Genomic DNA, 14,809 nt, shown 5'->3' with positions numbered 1-14,809 from the left:
GGGGAGGAGAGTTCGGGCAATTAATGAGTGTTTTCAGTTTGTTTCGGGAAATTTTTGTTTTGAAAAGCTTCCCAACGGTGCGAGGCGGACTGCGCATGAGCTCCAGCCAGCCTTTGACTCCCCCACGTGGGGCCGGGGGCCGGACACGCCCACTTGCCTTCCCCTGCACCAATCACAGCGCGGGCAGGCGCTTCTATCAATCGTCACCTGTCAATCACCCTCCCTTCCCCTCGTGGTGTCGATTGACAGCGGTGTCAGCCAATGAGGTGCAGGAAGGGGCGGGACCAGGGCCAGGACTGACAGCAAGCCTGAACTAACTCAATTAAATACCTGCATGCAGCCAAAAAAAAACTCTTTTATTTAGTCAGCCAAAAAACAGCAAAGCAAATGAGGTTTGCTGAGTCAGCAAAGCAAGCAAAGTCTATTTTAGAAACATAGAAGATAGGAGCAGGAGTAGGCCATTCAGCCCCTCGAGCCGGCTCCGCCATTCAATGCGATCATGGCTGATCATCCAAACTCAGTACCTGGTCCCTGCCTTCTCCCCATATCCCTTGATCCCTTTAGCCTTAAGAAATATATCCAACTCTTTCTTGAATATATTTAATGAATTGGCCTCAACTGCCTTCTTAGACTGGGTATTATGTGACGAGAAAGTATTAATTAGCAATCTTGTTGTACGAGGCCCCTTGGGTCATAATATGATCGAAATCTTCATTAAGATGGAGAATGAAGTAGTTGACTCAGAGACTAGGGTCCTCAATTTAAATAAAGGAAACTACGATGGTCTGGGGCGCGAGTTGGGTAGGATTGATTGGGGAATGGCACTCAAAGGGTTGACGGTGGATAGGCAATGGCAAACATTCAAAGACCGAATGGATGAACTACAGAGGTTGTTCATCCCAGTTTGGCATAAAAATAAAACAAAAAAGGTGACTTTGTTGAAACGGATTCTTTTGCCCTCAATCTGGTTCAGTACAAACACTGAGTCGAATACTGGTTGAGTTCAACAGTTGTTTTATTCTGTTGTCCCGGGAGACTTACTCTGATACAGCACAGTTCTGACTCCAGCAGAGTCTCGACAGGTTCCACCAGAGCAAGTAATCTTTCATACAGAGTACCACATCATTATACTTGCTTTTGAGAAGACATTAACACATCTTACAGTCTGCACCAATCCTGAGCTGGGCACGTACACATTTTAAAGTGATTTCCTGGCCTGGCAGTTTGAAATAAAGAAGTCACAGTTCACTGAATGGTTTATAATATAGAAAATATGCAGGTAATGGTTTCACGATCACCTAATCATTATGGTAATGCATGGTAATGTGTTTTCGGATCGCCTATTGTCAGTATACCCTTTGCACTCCACCCTACATTGTTCCACCAGCAAGGTGTGACATCGTGGGTGCCAGCCATATTAGCATTTTACTTCCTGCTGCCTTCAGTTTCTTGAATTAACATGATCATCTCTCACAATATGCAAGTGACTCAGCGATGTCGACATTGCACCACCATTTTAGGCTAACAGGGTCCTCCATTTTAGATTGGCAGGGTCCTTGGCCATGCGGAGCGAGTTGTTACCTTATTTTTGCATTCTATATTCTCAACTTAACCGTGGCTAACAAGGGAAATTAGGGATAGCATAAGATCCAAGGAGAGGACATATAAATTGGCCAGAAAAAGCAATAATCCTGAGGATTGGGAGCAGTTTAGGATTCAACAAAGGAGAACAAAGGGATTAATTAAGAGGGGGAAAATAGAATATGAGAGTAAGCTTTCAGGGAACATAAAAACTGACTGTAAAAGCTTTTATAGATATGTGAAGAGAAAAAGATTGGTGAAGTCAAGCGTAGGTCCCTTGCAGTCAGAATCAGGGGAATTTATAATGGGGAACAAAGAAACGGCAGACCAACTAAATACATATTTTGGTTCTGTCTTCACAAAGGAGGACACAAATAACCTCCCAGAGATGCCGGGGAACATAGGGTCGAATGAAAGGGTGGAACTGAAAGAAATCGGTATTTGTAGGGAAATGGTGTTAGGGAAACTGATGGGACTGAAGGCCGATAAATCCCCAGGGCCTGATAATCTACATCCTAGGGTACTTAAGGAAGTGGCCCTAGAAATAGTAGATGCATTGCTGATCATCTTCCAACATTCGATGGAATCTGGAACAGTACCCATGGATTGGAGGGTAGCTAATGTTACCCCACTATTCAAAAAAGGTGGTAGAGAGAAAACGGGGAATTACAGACCGGTAAGCCTGACATCGGTAGTGGGGAAAATGCTGGAGTCCGATATAAAAATGTAATAGCAGAGCACTTGGAAAACAGTGACAGGATCGGACAAAGTCAACATGGATTCACAAAAGGTAAATCCTGCTTGACTAATCTACTGGAATTTTTTGAGGATGTAACTGGTAAAATAGATAAGGGAGAACCAGTGGATGTGGTGTATCTGGACTTTCAGAAGGCCTTCGATAAGGTCCCGCATAAGAGATTAGCGTGTAAAGTTAAGGCACATGGGATTGGGGGCAAGGTATTGACTTGGATAGAGAACTGGTTGGCAGACAGAAAGCAAAGAGTTGGAATAAACGGGTCTTTTTCCGAATGGCAGGCAGTGACTAGTGGGGTACCGCAGGGATCGGTCCTTGGACCCCAGCTATTCACAATATATATAAATGATCTGGACAAGGGAACTAGATGTAATATCTCCAAATTTGCAGACGACACAAAGCTGGGTGGGCATGTGTGCTGTGAGGAGGATGTCGAGAAACTCCAGGATGATTTGGACATGTTGGGTGATTGGTCAGAAACATGGCAGATGCAATATAATGTGGATAAATGTGAGGTTATCCACTTTGGTGTCAAAAACAGGAAGGCAGATTATTATCTAAATGGCAATAGATTGGGAGAAGGGGAAGTGCAACGAGACCTGGGTGTCCTTGTGCACCAGTCGCTGAAGGTAAACATGCAGGTGCAGCAGGCAGTTAAGAAGGCAAATGGTATGTTGGCCTTCGTAGCGAGAGGTTTTGAGTACAGGAACAAGGATGTCTTGCTGCAGTTGTAAAGGGCCTTGGTGAGACCACATCTTGAGTATTGTGTGCAGTTTTGGTCGCCTTATCTGAGGAAGGATGTTCTTGCCATGGAAGGAGTTCAGCGAAGATTAACCAGGCTGATACCTGGGATGGCAGGAATGACGTATGAGGAGAGATTGGGTCGATTGGACTTGTACTCACTGGAGTTTAGAAGAATGAGAGGTGATCTCATTGAAACTTATAAAATTCTGACAGGACTGGACAAACTAGATGCAGGAAGGATGTTCCCGATGGGCGGGGAGTCCAGAACCAGGGGACACAGTCTAAGGATAAAGGGTAGGCCATTTAGGACAGAAATGAGGAGGAATTTCTTCACCCAGAGAGTGGTGAACCTGTGGAATTCTCCACCACAGAAGGCAGTGGAGGCCACTTCATTAAATATATTCATGAAGGAGTTGGATATATTTCTTAAGGCTAAAGGGATCAAGGGATATGGGGAGAAAGCAGGGATCGGGTACTGAATTTGGATGATCAGCCATGATCGGATGAGTGCGTAAACCTCTTCCCGCTCTCAAGGTCTTTCACATCCTTGCTAAGGTGCGGTGGCCGGGGGAATTGTCGCTGTCCCTTTAATCAGAAGAACGCATGAGAGGGGGGAGGGAGTCCCTTTAAATGTGGAGGGAGTGGTTCTCCCTTTAAATGTGGAGGGGGGTGGGTGTCCTTTTAAATGTGGAGGGGGTGGGTGTCCCTTTAAATGTGGAGGGGGGTGGGTGTCCCTTTAAATGTGGAGGGGGTGGGTGTCCTTTTAAATGTGGAGGGGGTGGGTGTCTTTTTTAATGTGGAGGGGTTGGGTGTCCCGTTAAATGTGGAGGGGTGGTGGGTGTCCCTTTAAATGTGGAGGGGGTGGGTGTGTCTTTAAATGTGGAGGGGCAGGGCCGCGCATGCTTATTCGGCCCCACCAGAAAACCAGACTGCCAGTGCGCCTGCGCGGGGCCTGCAGAGCGCAGATGGAAGGCCGGGCCCGGGAAGAGGCGGAATCAGCGGCCGGATAAAGTAAAGTGTTTGGGAATCGATTTAAATCGAGGTGAGGGGGGAGCGGAGATTGAGATTATAAAGTAAAATACGAGAAAACCAAACCTAAGAGTCGGGGCGGGCGGGGCCTCCGCGGACACCGGACGGAGCGGATTGAACCGCGAGCTGTGGCGGAGTGAGCCGGAGTAAGGTGATTGTGACTGACGGGAGCGCTGACCAATAGGAAGAGGGCTGAGCTGGGAGGACTGAACTGGGCGGCCTGGTCCTCCAATCAATGGCGGCGCGGCTAGGGGGCGTGACCTTTCTACCCGGCGCTGAGGCTGGGGCCCGATTGTGACGTCATCAGAGGAAGATGGAGGCCGGCCCGGCCTGTGACTGACGGGAGCTCTGACCAATAGGAAGAGGGCGGGCCCGGGTTCGCCCACCAATGGTGGCGCGGCAAGGGGGCGGGGCCTCCTCTCCAGCTCAGGTGCGCTGGGGCCGATTGTGACGCGCTGTCCCCAGGTGAGAGCAGCTCAGTCAGCACAGAGCTGGGGCTGGAATCTGGGAGAGGGGCCGCAGTCAGCACAGAGCTGGGGCTGGAATCTGGGAGAGGGGCCACAGTCAGCACAGAGCTGGGGCTGGAATCTGGGAGAGGGGCCGCAGTCAGCACAGAGCCGGGGCTGGAATCTGGGAGAGGGGCCGCAGGCAGCACAGAGCTGGGGCTGGAATCTGGGAGAGGGCCCGCAGTCAGCACAGAGCTGGGGCTGGAATCTGGGAGAGGGGCCACAGTCAGCACAGAGCTGGGGCTGGAATCTGGGAGAGGGGCCGCAGGCAGCACAGAGCTGGGGCTGGAATCTGGGAGAGGGGCCACAGTCAGCACAGAGCTGGGGCTGGAATCTGGGAGAGGGGCCGCAGGCAGCACAGAGCTGGGGCTGGAATCTGGGAGAGGGGCCACAGTCAGCACAGAGCTGGGGCTGGAATCTGGGAGAGGGGCCGCAGGCAGCACAGAGCTGGGGCTGGAATCTGGGAGAGGGGCTGCAGTCAGCACAGAGCTGGGGCTGGAATCTGGGAGAGGGGCCGCAGGCAGCACAGAGCTGGGGCTGGAATCTGGGAGAGGGGCCGCAGACTGCGGGCCTGGCAAATTTTTAAAATAATAAATTTTTAAAAAGCTTATTTAAAGACAAATTTCCTGCAGTTTCAGAGACAGCCTTTGTCACTGCAATAATTTCTTAAATGTTTAAAAATTAAATCAAAAGCATCAAAGAGGAAGAGAGTAGCATAAGTAGAGAAAGACTTGCATTTATATAGCGCCATTCACGACCAGCGGACGTCTCAAAGCGCTTTACAGTCAATGAAGTACTTTTTGAAGTGGAGTCACTGTTGAAATGTGGCAGCGCACAGCAAGCTGCCACAAACAGCAATGTGATAATGACCAGATAATCTGATTTTGTTATGTTGGTTGTGGGATAAATATTGGCCAGGACTCCGGGATAACTTCCCGACTCCTCTTCGAAATAGTGCCATGGGATCTTTTACATCCACCTGAGAGGGCAGACGGGGCCTCGGTTTAACGTCTCATCAGAAAGACGGCCCCTCCGACAGTGCAGCACTCCCTCAGCACTGCACTGGAGTGTCAGCCTAGCTTTATGTGCTCGAGTCTCTGGAGTGGGACTTGAACCCACAACCTTCTGACTCAGAGGCGAGTGAGCTACCAACTTTTATTTAATAAATATACTTTATTGAAGATTAAGAACATTTACAACATCTTGATAATGAGCTGCCAACTGAGCTCTAGCTGACAACGTTGGTCCCTTAGAGGGCGAGACAGGAGAAATTATTATGGGGAATAAGGAAATGGCAGAAACGTTAAAACAAATATTTTGTATCTGTCTTCACAGTAGAAGACACAAAAGCACACCAAAGATGGTGGGGAACCGAGGGTTTAATGAGGGTGAGGAACTTAATGTAAAGTACTAGGGAAACTAATGGGACTAAAAGCCGACAAATCCCCTGGACCCGACGGCCTACATCCTAGGGTTCTAAAAGAGGTGGCTGAAGAGATCGTGGATGCATTGGTTTTGATCTTCCAAAATTCCCGAGATTCTAGAACGGTCCCAGCGGATTGGAAGGTCGCAAATGTAACACCGCTATTCAAGAAAGGAGGGAGAGAAAAAACAGGGAAGGACAGGCCAGTTAGCCTGACATCAGTCGTTGGGAAAATGCTGGAATCCATTGTTACGGAAGTTGTATCAGGGCACTTAGAAAATCATAACATGGTTAGGCTGAGTGAACATGGTTTTATGAAAGGGAAATGGGGTTTGACAAATTTATTAGAGTTATTTGAGGATGTAACTAGCAGGGTAGATAAAGGGGAACCAGTGGATGTAGTATATTTGGATTTCCAAAAGGCATTCGACAAGGTGCCACATAAAACATTATTACACAAGATTAGGGCTCACGGGGTTGGGGGTAATATAGTAGCATGGATAGAGGATTGGTTAACAGGCAGAAAACAGAGAGTAGGGATAAACGGACCTTTTTCAGGTTGGCAGGCTGTAACTAGTGGGGTGCCACAAGGATCAGTGTTGGGGCCTCAGCTATTTACAATCTACTTTAATGACCTAGATGAAGGGACCGAGTGTAATGTATCCAAGTTTGCTGATGATACAAAGCTAGGTGGGACAGTAAGCTGTGAGGAGAACACAAAGACTCTGCAAAGGGATATAGACAGACTGAGTGAGTGGGCAGTAAGGTGGCAGATGGAGTGTAATGTGGGGAAATGTGAGGTTATTCGCTTTGGTAGGAAAAATAGAAAAACAATATTTTTTAAATGGTGAGAAACTTTCAAATGTTGGTGTTCAGAAAGATTTGGGTGTCCTCGTGCAAGAAACACAGAAAGCTAGCGTGCAGGTACAGCAAGCAATAAGGAAGGCAAGTGGCATGTTGGCCTTTATTGCAAGGGGGTTGGAGTATAAGAGTGAGGAAGTCTTGCTCCAATTGTACAGGGCCTTGGTGAGACCACACCTGGAGTACTGGGCACAGTTTTGGTCCCCTTATCTAAGGAAGGATATACTTGCCTTGGAGGCAGTGCAACGAAGGTTCACTAGATTGATTCCTGGGATGAGGGGGCTGTCCGATGAGGAGAGATTGTGTAGAATGGGCCGATACTCTCTGGAGTTTAGAAGAATGAGAGGTGATCTCATTGAAACATTAAGATTCTGAAGGGGATTGACAGGGTAGATGCTGAGAGGTTGTTTCCCCTGGCTGGAGTGTCTAGAACTAGGGGGCACAGTCTCAGGATAAGGGGTCGGCCATTTAAGACTGAGATGAGGAGGAATTTCAGAGGGTTGTGAATCTTTGTAATTCTCTGCCCCAGAGGGCTGTGAATGCTGAGTCTTTGAGTATATTCAAGGCTGAGATCGATAGATTGTTGGACTCTAGGGGAATCATGGGATATGGAGATCGATGATCAGCCATGATCTTATTGAATGGTGGAGCAAGCTCGAGGGGCCGAATGGCCCACTCCTGCTCCTATTTCTTATGTTCTTATGGACATTCAAAAGGCATTTGATAAAGTACCACACAAGAGACCTACTCAGAAAAGAGAAGCACATGGTATTCAAGGGCTGATGGTAATTTGGGTATATAATTGGCTGAGGGAGAGGAGACAGTGAGCAGTGCTGAGGGATGTTTTTCTGACTGGAGGGAAGTATGCAGTGGGTTCCCCCAGGGGTCAGGATTAGGACCATTGCTTTTCTTGTTATATATAACTGACCTGGATTGGGTATAGGTGTACAAGTTTGAAGTTTACAGATGATACAAAACTCGGCAACGTAGTAAATAGTGAGCATAGTAGTAGCAGACTTCAGGAGGACAGAGACAGACTGTGAAATGAGCAGACACAAGGCAGGTGAAATTAAATGAGGATAAGTGTGAAGTGATGCACTTTGGGAGAAACAACAGGGAGAGGCCGTATAATCTAAATGGGACTATTTTGAGGGGGTGCAAGAGCAGAGGGACCTGGGGGTCCATATTCACAAATCTTTGAAAGTGCCACGGCAAGTTGGTGAGGTTTCAGAAAGTGTGTGGGATACTTGGCTTTGTAAATAGGGCCATTGAATACAAAAACAAGGAAGTTACACTAAACCTTTACAAATCACTAGTTAGGAACATAGGACAGGAGGAGGCCATTCAGCCCCTCGAGTCTGTTCCGCCATTCAATGCGATCATGGCTGATCTGTGACCTAACTCCATACACCCGCCTTTGGCCCATATCCCTTAATACCTTTGGGTAACAAAAACCTATCAATCTCAGATTTAAAATTAACGATTGATCTCGCATCAATTGCCGTTTGCGGAAGAGAGTTCCAAACTTCTACCACCCTTTGTGTGTAGAAGTGTTTCCTCAATTCACTCCTGAAAGGTCTGGCTCTAATTTTTAGACTATGCCCCCAGTCCTAGAATCCCCAACCAGCAGAAATAGTTTCTCTCTATCTACCCTATCTGTTCTCCTAAATATCCTGAAAACTTCGATCAGATCACCCCTTAAACTCCTAAATTCTAGGGAATACAACCCTAATTTGTGTAATCTCTCCCTGTAACTTAACCCTTGAAGTCCGGGCATCATTCTGGTAAACCTACGCTGCACTCCCTCCAAGGCCAATATATCCTTCCTAAAGTGTGGTGCCCAGAACTGCTCACAGTACTCCAGGTGTGGTCTAACCAGGGTGTTGTACAGCTGCAGGGCTTTGGCCTCAGCTGGAGTCTTGGGTACAGTTCTGGGCACCACACTTTAGGAAGGATGTCAAGGCCTTGGAGAGGGTGCAGAGGAGGTTGACCAGGATGGTACCAGGGATGAGGGACTTCAGTTATGTGGAGAGATTGGAGAAGCTGGGATTGTTCCTCTTAGAGCAGAGAAGGTTAAGAGGAGACCTAATAGAGGTGTTCAAAATGATGAGGGGTTTTGATCGAGCAAGTAGGGAGAAACTGTTCACTCTGGCAAGTGGGTCGGTAACCAAAGGTCACAGATTTAAAATAGTTGCTAAAAGAACTAGAGGGAAATGAGGAGAATTGTTTTCACACAGAGGGTTGTTAAGATCTGGAACGCACCATCTGAAAGGATGCTGGAATCAGGTTCCACAGGAACTTTCAAACAGTAGTTGGACATGTCCTTGAAGAGTCATAGAGTCATAGAGTTTTACAGCACAGAAAGAGGCCCTTCGGCCCATCGTGTCTGCGCCGCCCATCCATCCCTGTCCAGTCTAATCCCATTTTCCAGCATTTGGTCCATAGCCTTGTATGCAATGGCATTTCAAGTGCTCATCCAAATGCTTCTTGAATGTTGTGAGGGTTCCTGCCTCCACCACCCTTTCAGGCATTGAGTTCCACATTCCAACCACCCTCTGGGTGAAAAAGTTCCTCCTCAAATCCCCTCTAAATCTCCTGCCCCTTACCCTGAATCTATGCCCCCTTGTTATTGACCCCCCCACTAAGGGGAAAAGTTCCTCTTTATCTACCCTATCTATGCCCCTCATTATTTTGTACACCTCAATCAGGTCCCCCCTCAGCCTTCTCTGCTCCAAGGAAAACAACTCCAGCCTGTCCAGCGCCTCTTCATAGCTGAGGCGCTCCATCCCAGGTAACATCCTGGTGAATCTTCTCTGCACCCTCTCCAAAGCAATCACATCCTTCCTATAGTGAGGCGACCAGAAATGCACACAGTACTCCAGCTGTGGCCTCACCAGCGTTTTGTACAGCTCCATCATAACCTCCCTGCTCTTATATTCTATGCCTCGGCTAATGAAGGCAAGTATCCCATATGCCTTTTTAACCACCTTATCTACCTGCTCCGCTGCCTTCAGGGATCTATGTACATGTACACCAAGGTCCCTCTGACCCTCTGTACTTCCTAGGGTCCTACCACTCATTGTGTATTCCCTTGCCTTATTTGTCCGTCCAAAATGCATCACCTCGCACTTTTCAGGGTTAAATTCCATTTGCCACTTTTCCGCCCATCTGACCAACCCGTTTATATCGTCCTGTAGCCGGAGGCTTTCCTCCTCGCAATTTACCACCCCACCAATTTTCGTGTCATCTGCGAACTTACTGATCATACCTTTGACATTCTCATCCAAATCATTTATGTAGATCACAAACAATAAGGGACCCAGCACCGATCCCTGAGGTACCCCACTGGACACAGGCTTCCAGTCACAAAAGCAACCTTCGACCATCACCCTCTGCCTCCTGCCACTCAGCCAGTTTAGGATCCAACGCGCCAAGGCACCCTGGATCCCATGGGCTCTTACCTTCTTGACCAGTCTCCTATGCGGGACTTTGTCAAAAGCTTTACTGAAGTCCATGTAAACCACATCCACAGCATTTCCCTCATCCACCCCACTAGTCACCCCCTCGAAAAATTCGATCAGATTTGTTAGACATGATTTACCCTTGACAAAGCCATGCTGACTATCCCCGATTAATCCTTGCCTCTCCAAGTGGAGATTAATTTTGTCCCTCAGAATTTTTTCCAATAATTCCCCCACCACAGATGTTAGACTCACTGGCCTGTAATTCCCTGGTTTATCCCTGCTACCCTTCTTGAATAATGGTACTACGTTAGCTGTTCTCCAGTCCTCTGGTACATCCCCTGTGGCCAGAGAGGTTCTGAAAATTAGTGTCAGAGCCCCTGCAATCTCCTCCCTTGCCTCCCACAGCAGCCTGGGATACATCTCGTCCGGGCCTGGGGATTTATCCACTTTTTGGCCCGCTAAAACCGCTAGCACCTCCTCCCTCTCGATGCTAATATGTTCAAGTATGTCACAGTCCCCTTGCCCGATTTCTATCTCTGCATCGTCTTTCTCCATAGTGAACACAGATGCAAAAAATTCATTTAAAACCCCGCCTACATCCTCTGGCTCTACACACAGATTGCCACTTTGGTCCCTAATGGGCCCTACCCTTTCCCTGGTTATCCTCTTGCCCTTAATATACTTATAAAACATCTTAGGATTTTCCTTTATTTTGCTCGCCAGTGTTATTTCATGGCCCCTCCTCGCCCTCCTAATTTCTTTTTTAAGTATGCCCCTGCACTTTTTATACTCCTCTAGGGCTTCTTCTGTCTTTAGTCTTTTGTAACTGCCAAAAGCCCCCCTTTTATTTCTAATGCATTTTTGTATATCCCTTGTCATCCAAGGTTCCCTTTGCTTGTTGGTCCCACCCTTGACCTTTACAGGAACATGTTGGCGTTGTACTCTCTCTATTTCCCTTCTGAAAGTCTCCCACTGTTTTGATGTGGATTTTCCTATAAGCAGCTGCTCCCAGTCCACTTTGGCCAGATCCTGCCTTATCATATTAAAATCGGCCTTCCCCCAATTTAGAACCCTTATTTCCGGGCCGTCTTTGTCTTTTTCCATGACCACCTTAAATCTCACCGAATTATGGTCACTGTCGCCAAAATGCTCTCCTACTGACACTTCCACCACTTGCCCGGCTACATTCCCCAGAATTAGGTCCAGTACCGCCCCCTCTCTTGTAGGACTTTCTACATGTTGGCTCAAAAAGCTCTCCTGGATGCACTTTAAGAATTCTGCACCCTCTAAGCCTTTCACACTCTGACTGTCCCAATTTATATTGGGGAAGTTGAAATCCCCCACTGTTATTACCCTATTATTATCGCACTTTTCTGAGATTGCCTACATATCTGTTCCTCTATCTCCCCCTGACTGTTTGGAGGACTAGTTTGCAGAGTTCTGGGGATAAAGCTGGGGTTTGGGACTAAATTGGACAGCTCTTTCAAAGAGCCGGCACAGACTCGATGGGCCGAATCACCTCCTTCCGTGCTATTAGATTTGATGATTTGTGTGAACACGCTGGTGTCCCTTAAGGCTCTTCGAGATTTTAAAGCTCTTCCCACAGTCAGAACATTTAAAGGGTCTCTCGTCAGTGTGAACTCACTGGTGTATCAGCAGGTGGGATGACTGAGTGAATCCCTTCCCCCACACGGAGCAGGTGAATGGACTCTCACCAGTGTATAGGAGCCAGTGTCTCCAGCTCCCTGGAGCTTTAAAAGCTTTTCCCACAGCCAGAACTTTTAAAGGGGTTCTCTCCAGTGTGAACTCGCTGATGGGCCAGCAGGTTGGAGGACCGAGCGAATCCCTTCCCACACACGGATCAGGTGAACGGCCTCTCCCCAGCGTGTAGGAGCCGGTGTCTCTTCAGCTCCCTGGAGCTTTTAAAGCTTTTCCCACAAGTCAGAACATTTAAAGGGTCTCTCGTCAGTGTGAACAAGCTGATGTGTCAGCAGGGTGGAGGACTGCAAGAATCCCTTCCCACACACGGAGCAGGTGAATGGCCTCTCCACAGTGTGGAGGCACTGGTGTCCCTTCAGATGCCCGGGGCTTTTAAAGCTCTTCCCACAGTCAGGAAATTGAAATGGTCTCTTCCCCAGTGTGAACTCGCTGGTGTGTTTGCAGGTGGGATGAACAAACAAATCCCTTTCCACACACGGAGCAGGTGAATGGACTGTCCCTGGTGTGACTGCGCCGTTGAACTTCCAATGGAGACGGGGAACTGACTCCCTTCCCACTGTCCCCACCTTTACCCGGTTTCTCCCGTGAGGAGCGGCGGCGGTGATATAAAGAGCGAGGCGGCGGAGTTTATAGGGTGTCTGTAATTCTTGTGACACTTCCTGTGTCCCTGATAACCATGTGTGCGGGAAGTGTATCCAGCTGCAGCTACTGACAGACCGCATTGCGGCGCTGGAGCTGTGAGTGGATACATACTGGAGCATCCGCGATGCTGAGGACATCGTGGATAGCACGTTTAGGGAGTTGGTCACAGCGCAGGTAAAGGCTGCACAGGCAGGAAGAGAATGGTTGACCACCAGGCAGAACATTTTGGAAGGGGAGGGTGAACAACCAATTGTCGTGGTGCATATAGGTACCAACGATATAGGTAAAAAAACAGGATGAGGTCCTAAAAGCTGAATATAGGTTAGGAGGTAAATTAAAAAATAGGACCTCCAAGATAGTAATCTCAGGATTGCTACCAGTGCCACGTGCTAGTCAGAGTAGAAATAGAAGGATATTTCAGATGACTACATGGCTAGAGGAATGGTGCAAGGGGGAGGGATTCAAATTCCTGGGACATTGGAACCGGTTCTGGGGGAGGTGGGGCTAGTACAAACCGGACGGTTTGCACTTGGGCAGGACCGGGACCGATGTCCTAGGGGGAGTGTTTGCTAGTGCTCTGGGGGAGGGTTTAAACTAAAATGGCAGTGGTTTGGGAACCTGAGCAGGGAGACCGAGGAAAGGGAAACAAGGATAGAAGCAAAAGACAGGAAGGAGAAAAACAAAGGTGGTGGTCAGAGAAATCAAGGGTTTAAATCAAAACATAGCCACAGTAAATAATAATTCTAAAAGGTGTAAGAGTGTTAAAAAAACAAGCCTGAAGGCCTTGTGTCTTAATGCGAAGAGCATTCGTAATAAGGTGGATGAATTAGTTGCGCAAATAGAGGTAAACGGATATGATATGATTGGGATTCTGGAAACATGGCTCCAGGATGACCAAGGCTGGGAACTCAACATCCAGGGGTATTCAATATTCAGGAAAGATAGGCAAAAAGGAAAGGGAGGTGGGGTAGCATTGCTTTTTAAACAGAAGATTAACACACTTGAAAGGAAGGATATTAGCTCTAATGATGTGGAATCTGTATGGGTAGAGCTGAGAAATACCAAGGGGCAGAAAACGTTAGTGGGAGTGTTATACGGACCGCCAAACAGTAATGCGGAGGTTGGGGATGGCATTTAACGGGAAATTAGAGACGTGTGCAATAAGGGCACAGCAGTTATCATGGGTGACTTTAATCTACATATAGATTGGGCTAACCAAATTAGTAAACATACTGTGGAGGAGGAATTCCTGGAGTGTATACGGGATGGTTTCCTGGACCAATATGTCGAGGAACCAACTAGAGATCAGGCCGTCTTAGACTGGGTATTATGTAATGAGAAAGGAATAATTAACAATCTTGTTGTGCGAGGCCCCTTGGGGCGTAGCGATCATAATATGATAGAATTCTTCATTAAGATGGAGAGTGAAGTAGTTGACTCCGAGACTAGGGTCCTGAATTTAAATAAAGGAAACTACGATGGTATGAGGCGCGAGTTAGATAGGATTGATTGGGGAATGTTACTCAAAGGGTTGACGGTGGATAGGCAATTGCAAACATTCAAAGATCGCATGGATGAACTACAGAATTTGTTCATCCCTGTTTGGCATAAAAATAAAACAAAAAAGGTGACTCAACCGTGGCTAACGAGAAATTAGAGATAGCATAAGATCCAAGGAGAGGACATATAAATTGGCCAGAAAAAGCAGTAAACCTGAGGATTGGGAGCAGTTTAGGATTCAGCAAAGGAGGACAAAGGGATTAATTAAGAGGGGGAAAATAGAGTATGAGAGTAAGCTTTCAGGGAACATAAAAACTAACTGTAGATATTTGAAGAGAAAAAGCTTGGTGAAGTCAAGCATAGGTCCCTTGCAGTCAGAATCAGGGGGATTTATAATGGGGAACAAAGAAGTGGCAGGCCAATTAAATACATACTTTGGTTCTGTCTTCACAAAGGAAGACACAAATAACCTCCCAGAGATGTCGGGAAACATAGGGTCTAATGAGAGGGAGGAACTGAAAGAAATCAGTATTTGTAGGGAAATGGTGTTCGGGAAATTGACGGGATTGAAGGCCGATAAATCCCC

General features: G+C 47.4%; 1 protein-coding gene across 1 annotated transcript in view; it reads left to right on the top strand.

Moving 5' to 3' along the window:
• LOC147091908 (uncharacterized) overlaps window positions 1–14,809 on the top strand; it is a 50,650-nt gene that overhangs the window by 31,719 nt on the left and 4,122 nt on the right. The window lies entirely within an intron of this gene.

This window comes from Somniosus microcephalus, unplaced genomic scaffold, assembly GCF_052327205.1.
Source record: "Somniosus microcephalus isolate GS21.2 unplaced genomic scaffold, FLI_Smic_1.0 unresolved_chr3, whole genome shotgun sequence".
Classification (NCBI taxonomy): Eukaryota; Metazoa; Chordata; class Chondrichthyes; order Squaliformes; family Somniosidae; genus Somniosus; species Somniosus microcephalus.
This window is presented reverse-complemented; position numbering and strand designations above follow the sequence as displayed.